At 47.1% G+C, this 14,595-nt stretch overlaps 1 protein-coding gene and 1 pseudogene across 2 annotated transcripts in view; both read left to right on the top strand.

The window, feature by feature from the left end:
* Tcf7l1 (transcription factor 7 like 1) overlaps positions 1-14,595 on the top strand; it is a 166,758-nt gene that overhangs the window by 76,928 nt on the left and 75,235 nt on the right. The window lies entirely within an intron of this gene.
* On the top strand, positions 4,249-14,589 carry LOC110316070 (annotated as a pseudogene).

The following is a 14,595-nucleotide window of genomic DNA, read 5'->3' as shown; positions in this document are numbered from 1 at the left end:
AAACCCTGTCTCGAAAAAACCAAAAAAAAAAAAAAAAAAAGAAGGTAGAATCCCCAGAACAAACCAGTTAGCCGAGTAGGCATACAGGCGAGCTTAGCTTCCACTGAGAGAGCCTGCCTTAATGAATGCGGTTGAGGGTGATTGGGAAGGCTCCCACCATCATCCCTGAGCTTCCACATGTACCCATGCACATGCAAACATGAATGCACACAGGCATGTACATGACATATACTTGAGAAAGAGAAAAAGAGTCTGTGACTCTATGTAAGAGACTTAATTCCACACCTTCCATTTGTTTAAAATGAAGCTAGGACAATGTTCTTGACCTCAGAGATCCGTGTAAGGACTAAAAAGAGACTATCTGGGGTGCTTGAGTCAGGGAAAGACATGTCTCCATCCTTCCAAGAAAGGTCCAGATTGCGTGTAGGATTCCACAAGGCATGATGGACCTGGCCTCTGTTTGTAGTTTTGGAACAAGGACTATGAAAACACAAACATTAAAATCACAACTCGAGACTATAGACTGGAAGACTGCCCCACCACCGCCACCACTGAGGCCACTGCCACCACATGGTTACGCCTGGTCAAGTGCATGATGTGTCTTACAGCAGGCATGACTTGTGCCCACTGGTCTAGTCCCCTTTCAAATGTCGCTTGGATGAGAACCGTGATTGGACAATATTAGAAAATGTTGTGTCGCTGGACATAATGGTGCACACTTTTAGTCTCAGCCTTTGAGAGGTGGAGCACAGGCCAGCAGTCTCATCTATATAGCATGTTCCACACTACCCTCTGCTACCTGGGACTCTGTCTGAAAAGTTTAAACACACACACACACACACACACACACAGGTATATACATGTATAAAATGTTCTTTTTTTGTGTGTTACGTGTGATGTGGTTATACATGCCTACATGCACGTGTTATACTTTCACGTGAAGGCCACAGGTGGATGTTGAATATCTTCCTCAGTTGCTTGCCCCCTTATTTTTTGAGACATCTCCCTCTCTAAGCTCCCATCTCATCTTGTGGTTGCTCGCGTTGCAAGCGTTTGCCAACTCGCCCTGCTAACGTTCAGTTTGGGTTTCCAGTAGACCTCATCACTGTTTGTACTGTTCCCACATCCAAGCGACACCGGCTGTCTCTCTGATGGAGAAGTGGTACTCCCCCCAGAGAGCCTTAGAGGAACCCCCGTGCCTCTCTGCTTTATTTGCATGTAAGATTGCTGTGTTCATGTGTCACCCGGAAACACTTGAATGAGAGTTTGAGAGCCTTGGGATTTGCCACTTCCGGCTGGGAGCATTACATCCTTTGGAAGTGTCCTATGTCACACTATGCCAACAGCTGTAGGATTTTAAACAGCGATGGCAACAAACGGGTGCTAAGCCCAGCTAAAAATAGCCACTCTGGGAAGTGAAGCTGGGGCAGTGACAGGAGCAAAAAGTTGGTCGCCTCTGTACCCTAGAGGGAAGGGGAAGGAAAACCTACCTCTCCTACCACCCAGGCCTGGGCCTCTCTTTACTTGGAATCTGTCTGTGCCATCCCAAGCAAGGAGTCTTACAGCCCTAACACATCTTGCATAGAGATTCTGCTCAGATTGCCAAAGAGGGGACTGGACCAGAGGGGTCCCTCATTGTGCCCCGTGGTGAGTGGGTGACTGCTCTCGTCCTAATAGGATGCTCACACCTCTGTCCTCACCCTTAGCCACCCCTATCATGGCTCCTCAGGACACTGAGCGATGAGAGTGAGTGGCTTTGCCTCTGCAGTCTGAACTGTTTTGTCCCAGGGGAGCCCAGGCGTTCCAATGCCATCCCCCCTCCTCCTCCCTCTAAGAGCTCAAGCACATCTTCCATGCCCCGCTGCACTCCCTGAGCAGTGAAAGATGGTGGCTGTCAGGATGATGGGTGGCAAGTGGGGTAAACATAGCTTGTTACTACCAGATTCGATTACCGGGCACTGCCTGAAGACAAATGACTCAGGGCCTCTCCCCACTTGAAGGCAAGGGTCTGGTGACGAGCAGTCACAGATGTTGTACAGTATTCTCACAAACCTGGGAACGGTAGACGCGACTAATGGTGTTATCTCTGGTTTTTATTATTGGTGGTTTAGAATTGGAAGCCGCGGTTTAACCCTGAGAATAATCAAAACTGGAGGAAAGATACAGAGGCAGGGCACACAGCAATGTTCGAAAACCAGCAAAGCTGACAATGTTAACAAGGTCAGAGTTGTTATTGACTCTGGTGAAGCAAATAAGAACCTTCTAAATGGTCTCTAGAATATTCCGTGTCTTTCTTAGAGTTCATTTTTAAACTATAGGGGGTCAAGGCATGTGTGTGCAGGGGCCATTAGACATCAGGGTCCCTGGAGCTGGGGAAGCAGATCACTGAGATCCACCCAGTGGAGGTACTGGGAACTGAACTCGGGTCCTCTGGAAGAGCAGCAAACACACTTAATTGCTCTACAATCTCCCTGGCCCTAGAATGTTCCACATTTTGATCTGGTGGTGTTGACATTAGTTTATATATGCACAAAAATCGATTAAGCTCTACAATTAAGCTGTGTGTACTTGAGCCCCATCTGAGGGCACAGGCTAGGAATTTTAACTACCCAGGAGGCGGAGGCAGGAAAATTGAAACTTCAAGGCATGCCTGTGCTACACAGTGAATTAAAAATAAAATAGACCCGGGAATACAGTTGAATGCTTTCTTACTATACATGAGACCCTGGGGTCAGTCCCAGTCCTGCAAAACCAAGTGCATTTGCGAGGCATGGTGGCACAAGCCTTCAATCCTGGCACTTAGGAGGCAGAGGTAGGCAGGTCTCTGTGAGCTTAAGGTCTTCACTAGGTGGGGCGGGTATACGTTTTTTTCTTCATGTATGTGAACATTGATGTACATAGAGAAACCAGGTGTCAGTTCATGCCCTTTCATCTGTATAAGACAGTCTCTTCGTTATTTCATTGCATTACAGCTAGCTAATGCACCCCTCAAGATTCTACAGAGTCCCCCCTCTCTACCATCCATCTCCTTGTAGGCGCGCACTGGGATTCCAGGAGTCTGCAATACTGTGCCAGGCTTTTACAAGGGTTCTGAGGGTCATCAGGTTGTCTGACTTACACAGCAAGTGCATTTACTCACTGAGCCATCTCCTCATCCCTTAAAACGAATGCACACTTTATATATGGCATATCTTAGGGAATAAAAATGAAGAAAATGGACTGAAGAGGTCTGTGAACAGAAATCCTTTTCTTCTTCTTGTCCTGGAACTCACTTTGTAGACCAGGCTGGCCTCGAACTCAGAAATCCGCCTGCCTCTGCCTACGAGTCCTGGGATTAAAGGCATGCACCACCAAGCCCGGCAATAAACTTGGTGTTTGCAATTCCATGGCCCTAGGTCCTAAAATTCTGGCTTGGGTAAAGCCTGGGCATTTAAAATATAGTCACCAGCTGACGAAATGGCTCATCGGGTAAAGAGGCCTGCTGTCAACTCTCACAAGCTGTTCTCTGACCTCCATGTGTGTTCCATGACACGCGTGACCAATACACATCACACACACTAAATGAGCAGATAAACAAATAAATGCCACAGGGTGCTAAGACAGAGCCACCTGTGGAGAAATGAAACAACTGCAAGACTTCTTCTCATTTATACAGTCCAGAGACATTTCCACAGCCTCCCCACTCTTCTACTGCTGAATGAGATTGTCGGGGGTCTCAGAGTCAATTATGGGGTCACACACGGAGCTTTCTGTTGTTCCCCCCACCACTTACCAGCACTGAGACATTATGGAAAATCCTTGGTGTCTCTGAGGTGACTTTTCTTCAGCTATGGATTGGGTGAATAGCTAATGTCTTTTCTGTTTCCTGTGCAATGTATGGACAGTGTGTGTAGATCTGGGGTCGGCGTCAGGTGTGTTCTCCAGTGGTTTTCTGCCTTCTCTTTTGAGACAAGCTCTCTCTCCAAACCTTGAGCTCACCGATTGGCTAGACTTGCTAGCCCATGGGCCCTAGGGGGTGAATGTCACCACCTTCCCAGCGCTGGAATTCCAGATGTGCAGTGTTTGCCTGGTTTTTATGTGGGTGCTGGGGATCCAAACCCAGGTCCTCATGCTTGCAGATTGGCTGACACTTTGTCGAGCGATTCCTGTGTTCAGCTCTAAATTGGGTGAATAATTGAAGAGCTTTCATAACAGCCATGCCTTAAAAGGCTCCATCCAGTGCCTAGCCCCTAGCAAGAGATGCTAAAGATGTGGCTGCTGCTGATTGCCATGGTCACCACCATCACTGGTTGTGCCAGGTTTGCAGGAACTTGTAAGCCACAGGTCCTCATGGGGGGTGGTGGTGGTGGTGGGGAGCCTGTGCCTCCGTGATTGCTCCAGCAAACAGTTCCCACATGCCCCAACCTTTCCTATGGTTGGGCAGGCTCCAGGGTGCAGAGGCCCCTCTGACTTGGCTGGACCGTTTGGCTCAGAGCAGGAGTGTGGTCAGGTTGGCCAACAGTGTACCCACGTCGAAAGCAGCTGTGGTGAACATCTGGCTCTGATTATCTGGCTGGGAATGGCTGGGGGTGGGAGCTCTGTGATTTATAGATTGCCCCTTTGGCTGTAAATCCCATCTGTAATTGTGACTTCTCTGTCCCTAATTGTTTGCAGAGAAGAGAGGCGCTCAATGGCTTACAATCCCTGGCAGAGCCCACAGCCTTGCTTGGGGGGTGAGGTTTGTTGCTAGGATACAGCCGTCTTTGTTTTGGTCCCTGCTCAGCAGTGTTTTTAAGGCCCTGTATACATTTCTCTGTATTGTTAATGTAATTTGTTCAGGCAGTGAACAGCCAAGTTCAGCTGAAGGAATCCGATACTCATAACAGAAACACCAGAGGCCAGGTTTTTGTGGTCAAATTAGGGTTTTGAGGCCTCGAAGAGAATGAGATGTTGAGCTCTGTGAGAGGGACAATCCCTCTTTCTCTTCTTGTACTAATGTTGGCCTGGGTTCAGCTTCCTCGAGGAGCTTGGCTTTGAGGGCACAGAGTCCACTACACTCAGGGCCATTAACAGAGACCTGCCCTTCTACCAGAAAGGGAATGCAGATTTTATTCAAAATAGATGAAAGGAGGCTCTCTGAGAATAAGTTAGCCCCAGCCAACTGGTCTACCCCGCTCAGCCTCTCCTGGACCCTGACTCCAGGAACCTAGACCAGCCCCTCCTCCACTCCAAAGAACTTGACTGCTGTGGAAATAATAGTCAAGTTCTGTCGGGAAGTTATGTGACTGTGCAAAATGCAATTTGCCCATTTCCGTTGCCCGTGAAGATCTAACGACCCCTTGCCATCTGGGGACCCCATGTCCCACTGTGCTTAGGGTTTTCGGAAACGATGGATTCCAAACAAATCCCAGTGAGCAAGCCAGCTAGTGAGTTCACCCGGTTCACGTCCTACCCTCACCATTTGCCTCAGAGAGGAAAAGAACCTAAGCCCAAACATTCCAGCCCACAGACACGCACCATGCCCTGTTTTGCTCATGGAATGCATATGTGTTGTGAAGTTAATCAGCTCAACCCTATTAACACGCCCCCCCCACACACACACACTCGGTGTGCACGCATGCACCTACCTATTCATGCTACAGTTGCTGCACACATTCTGCAGTTATAAGGACATTGAGAGAAGGTTCCCACCCTCCAGCTTAAAATGTCTGGGAAGAGACTAGAGCACAGGCCCATACTGACAGGGAGTGACTGACAGGGCAAGAGTAAGCCTCACTTGAACATCTCACCCAAGTACAGACTAGTTCCTGCAGGGAGATGCATCAACTAGTCATGCCAAAGGGCGTCTTGTGATAAAGGCCCTCAATAGTGACATAAGGTGTCCCACCAAGAATGTCTGTTTTGAAAAAAGAAACGGCAGGGCTGGTGAGGTGGCTGAGCGGTTAAGAGCACAGGCTGCTCTTGCAGAGGATCTAGGTTCAATTCCTAGCACCTACCTGGCAGCTAAGAACCTCTGTAACTCCTGTTTCAGGGAGTTACACCTGCTGCCTCCCCCAGGTGCCGGGCGCATATGTGGTACCCAGACATACATGCAGAGAAAACACTCATTCACATTAAAAAAAAAAAAAGTTAAAATTCTGAAACCGAAACAGGGCCATATGAATGCAAAGGAAAACAATGAGATGATAAAAATTAAGGCTTGACATGATGCCTGTATTTGTAAGACTATTACCTCGTAAAAGATACTTCAATAGTTTCCTTGATTTGAAGAATGGTTTGGCAGCATCTAGTAAATGTGCAGACCTTAGGCCCCAGCAAGTCTTCTCTACATGAAGGATGTGAGTAAGAGTGTCTCTTGTTGCATTGCCTGTTGAAGCTTAAACTGTGGTCATCAGTATAACTTCACACACGCAGTCATAGAGCAGAATGAACATGGCTACCCATAATAACAGGCATGAATTCTGGGGATCTGATGTTGGTTGGAAAGAGCCGTTCACAAACGCTTCAGCTCTCTGAGGGGGTTCAGTGTGTAGCTCAGTGCTAGAATTTCCTGCAGGGCCCCAGGTGCAGTTCACAACTCTTGGTAACAAACTTTCCAAGAGGAGGAGGAGGATGACGACATCAGTCCTGTAGGAGAATTGCATGTGCTTACAAGATGGAGGCTGGGTACTTAAAGGTGACGTCTTTATTAATGACGGTATCTACACTCGATTCAGACGAGACAGAAATATGTGTGGGAATACGAAGAGGCGAGACAGAGGGAGTGAAATCTGCGAGCATGCTAATCATGGTGAGACTGGCTGAAGGTCAGAGTTCACAGTAGTCCACTACTTTCTTGTACATTTGGAGCTTTTAGCATAGCAAGTTGAGGAAGACACTCAGTTGGAGTCTATGCACAGTTTGTGGGTAATGGGTTTGTAATTACAGGAACAAGCAGCGGCCTGATGAACAGTGCCTTGGAGACAGTAATTATGTCTGGGCAGTATGGGGAAAAGGCTGAGGACTCCAGTTAAGACATTTTAGGTGATGGAGAAATGTCTTCATTCTAGATAATGGACGTTAGTTAGCATGGCTAGTTATTTGCCTCGAATTTTGAATTTAAGCATACATAATTTTTACAAAAAGATGATATCCCATTCGTTTTTATAAATAAAACCCGTGTGTGTGTGTGTGTGTGTGTGTGTGTGTGTGTGTAGAGCCAGAGGACAAACTCTGGGTCATCCTCAGGGACACTGCCTACCCACTTTGAGACCAGGTCATCTTTGACCTGGAGCTCACTAAATGGGCCAGGTTGGCTGGCCGTGCGCATGCCCCAGGACTCCTCCTGCTTCGGCCTCACCAGTGCTGGGGTTGCAGACATACCACGCTTGGCATTTTGGTGCGAGTTCTGGAGGTAAAACTCAGAGCTGTGTAATTGCCAGACAAGTATCATCCACCAACCCTAAATTTAAAATAATTGCATTTAAAAAAAATTATGGGCCAGATGTGGTTGCGCACAACTTTAATTATCAGCACTCTGTGAGCAGAGCAAGTGGATCTCTGTGTTCGAGATCAGCCTGGTCTACAGTGTGAGTTCCGGTTCATCCAGAGCCACGGAGAAAGCCTATCTCACTTTTTGGAACAGGATTTTGTCTTTGTTTTTGAATTAAAGGTTCTTTTTAGGGGGTGGGGAGATAGCTCAGTGGGTAAAGTGCTTGCTGCACAGCCATGAGAACCAGAGCTCATCCAGAACCTACCTAAAAGCCAGAGGAGTCCCGCAGTCCAGCTGAGGTCCCGTTCCATAGGCGGCATAGACAAGGGATCCCAGGAACACGTTAGCTAGCTAGACTAATGGAAACGTGAGCTTTGTTTAGCTGGACTACCTCGCCTTGCTATGTAAGGTAGAGAGCAGTGGAGAGAACCACCTGAGTGGGCACACTCACACCACACCACACCACACCACACCACAACACATCTACACATGCAAAAAGGGGTAGTCTTAGAAAGAATGTTGGCAGGTTTTTGTGGTATACCTGTAATCTCAGATACATGAGAGACTGAAAAAAAGAAATGAGGACTAGGGATGTAGCTTAGTGATGACATGTTCCTAGCATGTTCAATGCCATGGGTTCAGTTCTTTGAAAACACTCGTGCATGAGCGCACCATGCATGCACCCACGAGCACAGAGGGTGAAGTGCTAGTTTTTTGTTTGTTTTTTTTCCAATAGATTCCGGCCAATCATTTGTGAGGGAGTTCTGTCAATCTCTGGACCTTGCCTGTGTAAAACAGAGGTCCATTCAGGGTCCTCTGTGGAGAACAGCGCTCAACCATACTGCTATGGATGTGTTGTTTAACTTTACCCGGAGCAGAGCTCAGAGTCGGATGTCTGGTGTGGTTGATCTCTGCTCTGGGTTTGCATCTATCCAGCCAAGAGAAGGCAGGATGTCCCAGCTCAGCTGCAAGTTCCCAAGGACGTGAATCAGGCTGGAAACCAATGACCTGTGCAAGGACCGAGATGTGCAAACACAGAGGTCTGTAGATCCCTAGCGGAGTAGAGAGTAAGAATTAAAAGACACCCCAACCCCTTAAAGTGACTCCGTGAGCTGACTTGATGAGGAGGCAGTGAGTGTTAGGCTGAACTATTACCTGCATTTTGAGTGTCGTAGGTAAGTGATTGCGTTGGTACAGAGACAGATTTCTCAAGCTGGAAGGAAGGAGGGTTTGAAACTGAGAAAAGAATCTTGAAGTTCTGACTGAAAACTAAAGGACGGATATAAACGTGGTGTGTGTGTGTGTGTGTGTTTCCTAGCTCTGCTGCAAAAGCCTGGGAATAATTAGCACAAAACAGGACAAAGCAACTTTGAGAAATAGGTTTTTGTTTTGTTTATTGCTTAGTTTTGTTTGTTTGTTTATTTGTTTTTTGTATTTTTTTTGGTTTTGGTTTTGGTTGTTTTGTTTTGTTTTTGTTTTTTCCTCCAAGCCAGGGTTTCTCTGTGTAGCCTTTGCTCTCCTAGAACTCACTCTGTAGACCAGGCTGCCCTTGAACCCATAGAGCTCTGCCTGTTTCTGTTCCCCTAAGTGCTGGGATTAAAGGTGTGCACTACCACTGCCTGAAAAAAATCGTCCTTAAAGATAAGCCTTAGCCACTCATCGACTGTGCTGTTCCTCTTTGTGTCTGTCACTGGCAGACCCTCTTTCCTTTCTGTCCCTTGCTAGCCACTCGGTCCTGGGGCCCCGTCAGTCTCTGTCACCATCCTTTCACTGGTTCTACAGGGAATAGTTTGTGGGCTTTAAGCCTAGACCACAGTACTGATGCCCTTATACCTGTAAATATGTATACGGTCCCGGGGATGTAGCTCAGTGCCCACCTATGTCAAGACCCTGGATTCAAGCCCTAGGACTGTAAAACGTGTGTGTGTGTGTGTGTGTGTGTGTGTGTGTGTGTGTGTGTGTGCGCGCGCGCGTGCGTGTGTGTATATGTATATAACATGCGTGTATGATTGTGGATGTGGGTGTGAAAGTTCAGATGCCCATAGAAGCCAGGAGCTGGCAACCAAGTGAGTCTATGTTCACATAACTGCCAAGCCAACTCTCTTTACTGTCCTTGTAACCTTGTCTAAGCATCCTCACAGAATGTACATAGGGTCTCATTTCTCAGTGGTTAGAATGGTTGCAGCCAAGTCCAGATATCCCCTTTGCTTCTTTTCCACCCACCAATCAGTTTCTCTGCCTGCCTGAGTGAAGGTGTTGTATGTTAGCTTAAGGGGGCTTTGAGATACTCCCATGCAGAAACACACGAAGTGCTCCCACCTCATGCTGCTGTGCTCTCATCCGTCTGTCTGTCAGCTTTTGGACCAGAGTTGTGGGCTTCCTGATCCACACACCTTTCAAAATGTTTACAGAGTGGCAGGGTGAGAATTTAGCAGGGTCTTCTTTGTCTTTAAAAAAAAAAAAGTGCGTGCCTGTACATGTGTCTGTATGTGCATGTGTGTGCGTGCATGTGTGTGCACATGTATTATTTGTGCATGTGCATGTATGTGCACACGTGTATGCGTGAGCATTGCTGGTGTGCATGCTTGCTTAATTAATTAATTAATTAACTAACTAATTAATTAATTGCTGTTCTTAGTGATGTCCAGCAGGTTAAGCACCAGCTATGTAAGCTTGATGACTCAAGTGGAATCCCAGGATCTCACTGACAGATGAGGGAGAGAGCCCAGTTTCACAAAGCTGTCCTGTGATGTCCACACATCTACTCCATGTGTCCTGCCCATCCCCGAGAATAAGAACAATAAATGAGGTTTTTTAAAAAGGAAGAAATTGAGATTGGGAGTGGGGAGGAAACTGAGACGTGTTTGTCAGGTGTCCAGGAGCACCCGATCTAGGCCATTCCTGTAATCCCAAGCACTGGAGAAATAGAGAGGGGACTATTTTGAGTTCAAGTCCAGCCTGGACTACAGAGTGAGACCTTGTCTCAAAAACTAAATGAATGGAAAAAGTAAAAAAAGGAAAAGATCCAGGAGGATACTGGGAACATGGGCAGGTGTGTTTTTATGTAGTTCAACGTAGCAAATGAATGAGGAGCTTAAGATCTTCACAGCCCTCTGCCACCCCTCCCTTGCTGCATGTCCATGGTATGTGGCATGTGTGGAGGTCAGGGGACATCCTCACCTTCTGGTCCTCGCCTTCTCCCTTGTCCGAGACTGTGTCTCTTGTATATTACTGACTACACTAGGCTAACAGCAGGGCTTCTATTGGCTTCTCTAGGTCTCATTTTCCCATAGGGGGATTACAGACATGAACTATCCCACCTGCGTGTAACAAACATGGGTTCTGAGGGTTCAAAGTCAGGTCTTCTTTCACACACAGAAAGCACTTAACCCACTGAGTCTCCCCAGTTCCATATAGACCATTTTAGAATTGTTTCCCTAGAATAGCTTCCCATACTTGGGCTCACCAAGTGTATAACTACGAGTATTTAAAGCTCTGTCCTGTGGCCTTTGCAAGGGAGCTGGATGAGGCCTTCTGTTTCCAAGCCAACTGTGGGAAACCTATTTCTCCTTTACCCCACACTATGTTTGTGGGCAGCCCTTAAGTAGGAACAACCAGTCTGATTATTATTATAAGTCCTTAAAAAAAGAAAAAAGGAAAAAAAAACCTAATAGTTTCAGTGTCTGTTTCTTTTCTGCACTGTTGCCAGGAGGGAAACCTGAGGGGACAGTTGCGTTTCACCTTCTAATTTGCTGTTCCTTTTTTCAGTACGGAACAAATGTCTAAAGCTTCCCGAACACTTAGCCTACTCTTGGACAGATCCCTTGACTTTTAGTCCTCTCAGGTTTAATGCTGTATTGCAGGGGAAAGAGCGTATAAATGTTCCCGGAAATGTTGTAGGGTACATGGAGAATCCTTTGAAACATCTGCAGGGATCTCACATGCTGGGAAGGCTTGCTGAGCTAACCCACAAGAACAATAAGGGAAGTCTGTTTTCCTGGAAATGGGGGTGCAGGGACCCCGCTTCCCAGGCATGGCTTCCTCTGTGTCTCCTAGCACCTTGTTGGTATTTCTTCTCTGAGTAAGAAGACAGGGCTTCTTGTTCATGTGTCCTTTCCGGAGGCCGGAGAAGCAATTGTTTGCATCTGAGAGTAATTAACCGTGAGCTGAGATCTCAGGGTTATCTGGTCCAACAGTTTGCTGTCTGGCGTCTGCTGGAACACCTGCAGCCATAGAAAAGCATACTGAGGTCCTTCTCACCCACGTGATGTCCCTTCACTCCTTAGAGAGGCCCCCTGGACACGATTTTGAATATCCGAAGCCTGCATTCTACTCCAGACCATCTGGGACGGTGTGTTCCAGACCAAAGCAATCCCACGGCACCATGGAAAACAGCAGCCTCCTTTTGGGGGGCGGGCACCCATGCATGTGGCTGACAAGCCATATTCTGCCTCCTATACTTTTCCATCCACCCTGAGCCGTGGAAAGCGGGGCACCACAGTTTCATCTCTGGTAATCTTCACCCTGGTGTCTTCTTCTCATTCCCAGAGCAGTGTAGGGGTTAGATGTGAGGAAGCTGGTCAATGGAAGTTCGAACCCTCCTACAGGGCTAGACAGAGAGTTTCCTTGCGCCCCAGTTTCTTTGTCCGAAATAGAGACTCCTCTACCACCACCCTCACCTGTTAGCCTTCAGTTCAGATTCGGTGAGTTAATACGATTAAATAAGACACGCGTGCACAGGTCATGACCCAGCTGCGGCGACGAGAGAACACGTAGTGGGAATCAGTTGTGGAAATCAGTTCTCTTCGTCCACCATGTGTGTTCCACGATTTGGTCTCTGGTAAACAGTCTTGATGGCAAGTGCCTTTCCTCACTGTGCTTGTTAGTTGGTTTGTTTTTGCTTTTTTTTTTCCCCTTTTTGTTTTTTTGTTATTTTTTGTTAACGTGCCACAAGCTAATGTCACCTGAGAAGGAACCTCAGTTGAGAAGATTCTATCAGATTGTCCTAGAGGCAAGTCTGTGGGGCATTTTCTTGTTTAATGATTGATGTAGAAGCACCCATTCCACTGAGGGCCGTGCTATCCCTAGGCAGATGGCCCTGCTTATTTAAAAACAAAAATAAAAATAAAACAAAACAGAACCCCCCATAGGCGGAGGAAGCCGTGAGGAACAAGCCAGTAAGCAGCCCTCCTCCATGGACTCTGCCTCAGTTTCTGTTCCAGGCTCCTGCGTGAGTTCCTGCCCTTATTTCCCTCAGTGATGCACTGTAACCTGTAAGCCAGAGAAACCCTTTCCTTCCCAAGCTGCTTTTGCTCATGGTCTTTATCACGGCAATGGGAAGCAAACCAAGACCCATCCCTCCAGCCCTGTTTGTGTGTCACTGAATATGGATCCCGAGGCCTCAGGCATCCTGAGATGCTCAAACCCAGAGCGGTTTGTCTCCACCCTTTGATGCTGTTTTATATCTCAGAGCTGCTCTATGATCCTTGGCCTAGATGAACGGTCGGAATAAATCTCCCCCGTCTATTTAGTCTCCATTTCTCCTTAATCCGATGTTCTACAATCTTCTGCCTTCAGGAGTATTTCTTGCTCATCAAATACTGATTGTATACGTCTTTGAATTCGAGGTTCTTCTGAACACTGGCCACGGCAGGGACATGAGTGTCCTGGGAAGGCTGCCTGGACCCCTCCGTGGGACTCATTTGCTCTCTCCAGCCCAACACGTGGGCGTTAACTCTCAAGGTCCTAACTGCTACTGTGGAAGTCCGAGAGCAGCTTTGTGGAACCTTCACGTGTGTTCTGGGGAGTGAACCCAAGCCATCCGGCTTGTGAAGCAAGTGCCTGCTGAGCCTTCTTGCCAGCCCACCTTTCCTGCTCTTTTCTGTTCTCACTAAGGAGTATCTTACCATAGCATACTTAGCAGAAAGCCTCAAAACTATAGGTCCTGATGACGTCTTCTCCATGCTGGCAAACGTTAGAGTGGATGCCTGCATCCATCAGCACCTCCTTCTTTTGATTTTTAATCGTCATCTTTACCTTTGCCCTGCTGGAGAGAGCAGTCCATAGTTCAAAGCGGTGCACTGTCCTCCCAGGGTCGCAGCTGTAACTTGGGGGACAATGCAGATGTCTGTGTTATCCCGGCCTGAGAACTCAGCACTGTTTCCTCTGTGCTCTTTGAAGAGCTCAAGTCAAGCATTTGTGAGATGCACCACGGAGGCTGGAGAGACACAAACTATCAGGAAAACGCTGCCGAGGAGTCACAGGAACCAGAGACCACGCTCTGAGCCCACAGTTTTTCTTAAAAGTCAGGCCTGGTGCCACAGACCTGAACTCTGAGTTCAGGGGTGGTGGAGATGGGTAGATCAAAGGCCTGCTGCTGTACCTAGCCTTCTTGGTGAGCTGTAGGACAGGGGGTTAAAACCTTGTTTCAAGCCGGGCATGGTGGCGCATGCCTTTAATCCCAACACTAGGGAGGCAGAGGCAGGCGGATTTCTGAGTTCCAGGACAGCCAGGGCTATACAGAGAAACCCTGTCTTGAAAAACCAAGTGGGGAGCCGGAGAAGATGGCGGTGTCCACAGACAAACTATGAAAACAGAATATATAGCCTGAAAGTAGAATGTGGATCTAAATACCCAGAAGCTCCTCCATCAGTTAGATTTGTAACAAAAATTAATATGAATGGAATCAATAATTCCAGTGGAATGGTAGATGCACGGAGCATACCAGTATTAGCAAAATGGCAAAATTCCTATAGCATTAAAGTCATACTTCAAGAGCTTTTCTTATGATGTCCGAAGAAAATATGAAACTTCCACAGCCTCCAGAAGGACAGACGTACAACAACTAACTTTAGTGGATCTCAAACTTGTCTTAAATCAGCAACCTTCTACTCATGTTAATGTCTTGATTAAATATCACCATGCAAAATACCCACACATTAAGTAAAAGAATTGCAGCTGGTAAACATGACCTGGACAGTTGTAAGAATATATTTAATATATGTACACCTATTATGTTTTCAGGTAACAAGAGAAGTGCAGCACAATTTTTCTTTCTCTTCTTAAAGCACTGTCATTTAAACATGAACCTGAAGTATTCAAGTATTTAGGTTTTCAAGACAAAAGCATGGCAAAAGAGTGTCAGA

This window comes from Mus pahari, chromosome 2, assembly GCF_900095145.1.
Source record: "Mus pahari chromosome 2, PAHARI_EIJ_v1.1, whole genome shotgun sequence".
Taxonomy (NCBI): Eukaryota; Metazoa; Chordata; class Mammalia; order Rodentia; family Muridae; genus Mus; species Mus pahari.
Note: the sequence above shows the minus strand (reverse complement) of the source record. Positions and strands in the feature narration are given on the sequence as shown.